At 40.9% G+C, this 7,179-nt stretch overlaps 1 pseudogene; it reads left to right on the plus strand.

Moving 5' to 3' along the window:
* The first annotated feature begins 3,822 nt into the window (after positions 1 to 3,822).
* On the plus strand, positions 3,823 to 3,892 carry LOC142722433 (U2 spliceosomal RNA; annotated as a pseudogene).
* The last annotated feature ends 3,287 nt before the right edge of the window (positions 3,893 to 7,179 follow it).

The raw sequence follows: 7,179 nt of genomic DNA on the forward strand, positions 1-7,179 counted from the left end.
GCACATGTCTTAGTCATTATTGCTTTAATGCATTATATTTTCATTGCTTTCTAAGGGAGTGCTTACTATGGATGTTACATGGTATATATCTTCACTACTCTGTATCCCATGTTACCTATCTGAAGGGAAAGTAAGAAGGGACTATATTGTCAGCTGCCAGAGGGGGGAGGAGGCGCATTCTGCTTAGAGATTGTCCCCAACAACACAAAGGGGGACACAGAGAAGTAAAAAAAAAAGATGAGAAAGGCATTTATTATACTAGAAGAATTGCACATTACTTTTAAACAGCTATTGACAGCATTTTTGAAATTTTGGTATGAAACTGATTCATGGGATAACCACTTAAAATGTTCCTCACCCATCCCCAATAAATCTTTATATTATATTAAGACTCAAGACTTATCTAGACATCAGTCAGTCAAGTGAAGCAGTATTTTTAATATGGTACATGTTTATGTTAATATGTGAGCTCAGCTTACAAAATGTATCCTCATCCTTATAGTTATTCTCATTTTATTTTATTATGCAGATGTAGCAGAGTTGACAGCTCCTTCTGTGTGCTGAGATTACTAACTGAGTTAGGTTGGGTTCACACACCCTATTTACGGACGTAATTCGGGCGTTTTAGCCCCGAATTACGTCCGAAAATACGGCTCCAAAGCGCCGCTGTCAAAAGACGGCGTGTAAAATAGACGCCCGCGTCAAAGAAGTGCCTGTCACTTCTTGAGACGTGTTTGGAGCCGTTTTCCCTTGACTCCATGGAAAAACAGCTCCAATTACGTCCGTAATGGATGCAGCGAAAAGCGCCTGCACATGCCATTACGTCTGAAATTCCGGAGCTGTTTTCTCCTGAAAACAGCTCCGTAAATTCAGCCGTAACGGAGGCTGCCGTGTGAACATACCCTTAAGATAATAGTAGGCTTCTTCACCTGCAGTTTTATGGTAAACCACAGTAAGAACACATTGTTACAAATTAATTATTCTGTTATTGTATTATGCATTATTAACAAGATATTGCAAATATATTGAGTTCAAACATTATTAACCCCTTCCTGACATTTGACGTAACTGTACGTCTTGACGAGGAATCGTATAGAGCAGGGGTCTCAAACACGCAGCCCGCAGGGCACCCCTGAGTCTGTCATCTGCGGCCCGAGGAGAACCGTAGCTCCATCTGGAGAGGAGAGAGCAGGCCGAGGGAGGAGTGCGCCGGCGCTCCTTCATGACGTCCCAGAGCAGAGCTTATACTAGTGCTCTGATCCAGGACTACTGCTCTGAGGAAAGCCCTGACATCACTGTCCATATATGGACAGTGATGTCAGGAGCAGAGCTGGAGTCCCAGTCAGAGTGCTAGAAGCAGCTTTGCTCCGGGACTCTGGCCGGGGAAGCCCCCGACAATACTCTCTATATAAGGACAGTGATGTTAGGAGCAGAGCTGGAGTCCCAGGAAGAACGCTAGTAGCCCGGGACTCCGGCTCTGGACTTGCCCCTGACATCACTGTTCATATATGGACAATGATGTCAGGAGCAGAGCTGAAGTCCCAGGCAGAGCCCGGGACTCCGGCTCTGGGCTTGCCCCTGACATCACTGTCCATATATGTAGGATCCTCCAGAGATTTGCAAGTGTGCATAAAGCTATTATTCAGCCACCCCTAAACAATGCTCACAAGCAGAAACGGTTGCAGTGGGCTCAGAAATACATGAAGACTAAATTTCAAACCGTGTTGTTTACTGATGAGTGCCATGAAACCCTGTATGGTCCAGATGGATGGAGTAGTGGATGGTTGGTGAATGGCCATTGCATTTTGAGATTTTTACTTCTAAAAAAAAATCTGTTATTAGGAGATTTGTTCAATAAAATTTGCATTAAACTCCAACGGTTGATGGCTTGAAGATTATACTGACTGTCATTTGCATCAACTATTTAGGAAAATCAGCGAAAAATAACATTTGCATAATAATTTGGAACGCGGTGTAGTAATGTAGTATTATAGTAATGTAGTATTATTACCGTAATGTAGTATTGTTATAGTAATGTAGTATTATTATCGTACTGTAGTATTGTTATAGTAATGTAGTATTATTATAGTAATGTAGTAATGTTATAGTAATGTATTATTATTATAGTAATGTAGTATTGTTATTATAGTAAGGTAGTATTATTATAGTGATGTAGTATTATTATAGTAATGTAGTATTGTTATTATAGTAAGGTAGTATTATTATAGTGATGTAGTATTGTTGTAGTAGTTAGAATAACTAATTGATTAACATTACTTTTGTATTGTAATGTGAAAGTAATGCGGCCCGTCAACTTTACATTTTTTGTACGTGCGGCCCATTTACCCGGCCGAGTTTGAGCCCACTGGTATAGAGTAAGCTCATAGGCTGAGCCCACTACATGCCCCAGCCAATGTCGGCTAAATGTTATAGCCGATACTTCACATAAGAGGCGGAATCGACAATTACTCCGATCTCGGACGTTTAAAGGGGTTTTCCAGTCCTATAAAATTGATAGCAAGCAGTAAAGGGAATGAAAGGGAAGCAGTGCTCGTACAAGCGCTGCAGGCCCTTACAAACAGCTGATTCCCAGACTTACTTTTATCTATATCAGCTTGCCAGATGAGGCAGAATTAAGAAGCGCCTTATACAGCTTAGAAAATGTTTTGACAATTTGGGAAAATAAAAAGTATGTTTTCCAACCAGTTTGGTTTGCATAGGAGAAGAGATATCAACATGCTAAGGGACCTACACTGCTAGCAATAGGACATATTATGCAGAATGGTGAATTCTCTGTCTACAAGTCTGAAAGTATAGACTTGGTGTCTACCAGTTGGTCCCCATCACAGGCAGCTTTAAGAATTAAACCTCCTATATGCCTCCAGGTAGGCACAATTGCAGCAATTATTTTTTTAAGCATGAATGAGGCTACTAGTGAGAGAAGTATCAGTGGAGAAGAGAGAAACAATGAGATCTGCTGGGAGGGGGTAGATTGGCAAACCTTTATTGTGCCTTTCGTGATAGCACTAGAGATTTGCAGATCTTTGGAGGGAACAAATGGAGACCATAGAAAAACTAGGTTATGATAACATAAAAGATGTTTTTCAATATCAAAATGGGGAGCCAAATGGGAGATCAAGATTGGCTTATGGTTTGAATAAGGGTTTCTAAAACTAAAATGTAAAGCGAGCGAAAGACAGAATCCCTTATACGTACCGTTATTGATGTTGAAAGAGTCTGACATAGTGCCAATATTTCTTACATAAAGCTTATGATAATTATAAATCTTTCAGAGTTAAACTTGCCCTCTCTGCAAGGCCCCTTCTGTTTTGGGCCTATCAAATCCTCAAAAAAGGCAGGGACTATGAGCCAGAATCTTACCTGCCATTTAAAGTCTCAGTTAAGGTGGGAGATAGGTCTACAATTCACACATAACTCTCTATCTTTTCCCCTTCTTATGTATAATAGTAATGTATGCTTTCAAAGTCTGGGGCAGGAAGCTGTAACCACCAAGAACTGAATTACACACTGTGAGAAAATGTTGGACCAGAATGCCTTTAGATTTTTTATAATTTATGGGAAAACCATCTAGTCTTGGACGTTTTCCAGCTTGTATATTGGCAAGGTCTTCTGTTATTTTGGCTAGGGTAAAAGGGGAGGCAAGATTATCTTGTGCCTCCTGAGAAAGTCTGGGTCCAGAAATACATCTATTTACTCTAACCTAAACAGGGAAGGTGGAAAAGTCTCCAAGGGATTTAGATTTTAAAGATGTTCATAAAATGTCTTGAATTCCTCAGCGATAGCAGAGGTATGTGTCACTGTATCGCTTCTCGGCCTTTTGGCTAAGATCAAGTGTAGTACCTGCTCAAGCTGAGGTTAGTAATCATCCCTGCCGGTGGTTCGTGGGCCATCGTAGGGGGATGACAGAACGCCGAGGTGAGGGCAGGGAACCACAACGGTCATCGTTCTGGTGTACGCATTTGGTTTAAAGGTACCATTTGTAGGTGACCAGGCGACCGCCGGATCAAGGTCAGGAGGTTGGGTAGTATGAAAGCCCGAGTTGCTATGTGCCCCAGGGCTGGTGACCCTGGGGTGCCCTAACTCACTGGGGGTGGGATCCCACTGAGTGAAGGCACACTTGCACGCACTCTTCTTTCACACTTCTAAGCACACACCTTTTTTTCTCCCGGCCTTCTGGCTGGGAGATGAGGAATTTTTATATACCTGGCGGATGTCCAGGCTGTATCACAGCGCACATCCACTTATTTAATTTTGTTTTTCACTGTGTGTTTGTCACGTTTGTCACAAGGATTTTGGGATGCGGTGCCCTTTTGGGACCCTCCTGAGGTCTAGGGGGAAAATGTGTGGCCTTCTGGTTCCTTTTTCCCCTGCAACCCGGCCTCCCTTCTTCGGAGGGGAGGTGCAACTAGGATGCAGGCTCCTAGGTGGACACTGGGGTGGCAGCCCAGGTAGAAGCCTAGGAGTGTGTTTGGGTCTCCCTAAGCTTTGGCGAGGGGGGACCATCGATCCTTGATCCTCTAGGCCTAAGGTTTGGAGGGTCAGGGAATGGTTATGCGGGGCCTCTCTCTTTTAAGAGAAGGGCTGCGATAGACCGCATCCTTGTGCACTTTTTGTGTGGCACCTCTGCACTTTTTTTGCACTTGGGTGATAGAAAGCACGACTCGGGCTTTCAAAAAAAAATAAAAAATAAAAAAAATGTGTCACTGTATAGCCCCTGTCAGACTTAATAAAATAAATGAAAGATCTTTTTTTTTTTATAAACAGAGTAGTCAGCTTAGAACCCCTATTGCGATGGGCATATTGTTTAAATTTACATATCTTAAACGCTCTAGAGGCCTTAATGTTAAGAAGGTTTTTCAAATTGGATTTTCAAAACCTCGCTTTCCCTTTGAATCGTAATTACGTTGGCTTTCTTTCTAAAATTTTCTAGTGATAAGATTTCGGAGAGGAGGGTATTCATTTTGGATTCCCTTTGCTTTTCAAGTATACTGCCCAGGGCGATAAGCTCTCCTCTTATTATGGATTATGTGCTTCTCAAATGGAAGATTTAGAAATATCTGGTGTATTATAAACAGGAAGAATTCAGTTATGGCTTGGGAAAGGAGCATAGGAGAGTTCTCAATTTTGTTGAGGCCCTGTGTGAAAGGGTACTGGTTTGTCTAAAGGTATCCATAAAGGGTTCCAGGGCAATATTAAATATCGCCACTAGGGACTATGACCCCTTCAGCAAAAGGGAACATGCACTGTGTTAGGCTAAGATCACATCTAGTTTTTACTGTGCACATTTTGACATGAAAAAACTGTGTGAATCTTGCACGTTGATTTCTCTGGTCACGACGGATGCCCTAATAAAGTAGTTTATATATACGTTTTGTGAGCTTATGTGCTATTCTTTTTTTTTCAAGTCCTGAAAAGCGTAGTCTACTACGCTTTTCAGTACCTTTCCAAAATGTATACCACACATATACATTTTTATCTGTATTGAAGTCAATAGTGACGTATGGAGGATGTATGCCAACTTAAACCCTACGTTTGCATATGTCAAACGTATATGTTTTTCATACCATATATGGGAAATCAGCAAGATCATGTGACAAAATAGTGCCTCCCACTGCCCACCGTCTACTACTTCCTTCATATTTTCACTTTACAAAGCTTTAATGATTTAGTTCAAGAATAAAAAACGTATACATTTTTAGAAGTTAGAATGGACAGAAACATATAGAAACGTATACTATAAAAAAAATAAGCATACGTTTTTGTAACTTTTAAAACGTATATGTCGCCGTATACGACAAATGTGTGCACAAAACGAGATGTGAATTTTTATGGGGAAAAATTAAGAAATTAAACTTTTTGCTAATGTAGCAATATGGAGAATGGTAACTTGTAGGTTAGTAGCAGTTAACCATTTATTGATTCTGCTGTGTCAGTTAAAGAGGCTCTGTCACCACATTATAAGTGCCCTATCTCCTACATAATCTGATCGGCGCTGTAATGTGGATAACAATAGTATTTTTTTATTTTGAAAAACGATAATTTTTGAGCAAGTTATGAGCAATTTTAGATTTATGCTAATTAGTTTCTTAATGCCCAACTGGGCGTTTTGTAACTTTTGACCAAGTGGGCGTTGTAAAGAGGAGTGTATGACGCTGACCAATCAGCGTCAAACACTTCTTTCCATTAATGTCCATTTGTACTCAGCACAGCGTAATCTCCCGAGATCACGCTGTGCTGTCACATACACCCACATTAACTTTACTGAAGTGTCTTGAGAGTGAATAGACATTGCCTCCAGCCAGGATGCGATGTCTATTCACACTCCCGACACTTCGGTAAAGTTTTGTGGGACTTACTCACACAGCACTGCGTGATCTCGTGAGATCACACTGAGCTGTCATTCACAGCGTGATCTCGCGAGATCACGCTTGTGCTGTGATTAAGTCCCACGCAAACTTTACCGAAGTGTCGGGAGTGTGAATAGACATTGCGTCCTCGCTGGAGGCAATGTTTATTCACTCTCAAGACACCTCAGTAAAGTTAATGTGGGTGTATGTGACAGCACAGCACATTTGTGAATACAAATGGACATGAATGGAGAGAAGTGTATGACGCTGATTGGTCAGCATCATACACTTCTCTTTACAATGCCCACAAACGCTAAAAAACTCCCAGTTGGGCATTAAGAAACGAATTAGCATAAATCTAAAATTATTCAATATATACGCTTATAATCTGGTGACAGAGCCTCTTTAACAGACAGGGATTACATCTGTTCACATAACCTTCTTTTTATTTCATTATGTAAACAACCACCATTGTATATGATAAACCACCTTATCTGGACCCCATTGTATATGATACCAAGTTGTGTAATGCACACATATTCTATTGTATGCTAATTCTCTTGGTCTCCTGGTGCACATGTTACACATACGTCATATTGGCTATATAAACTACTGTAATTAATAATGATGTCAGTTCTGAATAGGAATTCAGAGTTCTGTGTACACAATAAACCTTTTTTAACCCCTTAAGGACACAGCCTGTTTTGGCCTTGTGGCACAGCCGATTTTTGCAAATCTGACATGTGTCACTTTATGTGGTAATAACTCCGGAATGCTTTTATCTATCCAAGCGATTCTGAGATTGTTTTCT

The sequence above is a fragment of the Rhinoderma darwinii genome, chromosome 1 (assembly GCF_050947455.1).
Source record: "Rhinoderma darwinii isolate aRhiDar2 chromosome 1, aRhiDar2.hap1, whole genome shotgun sequence".
Classification (NCBI taxonomy): domain Eukaryota; kingdom Metazoa; phylum Chordata; class Amphibia; order Anura; family Rhinodermatidae; genus Rhinoderma; species Rhinoderma darwinii.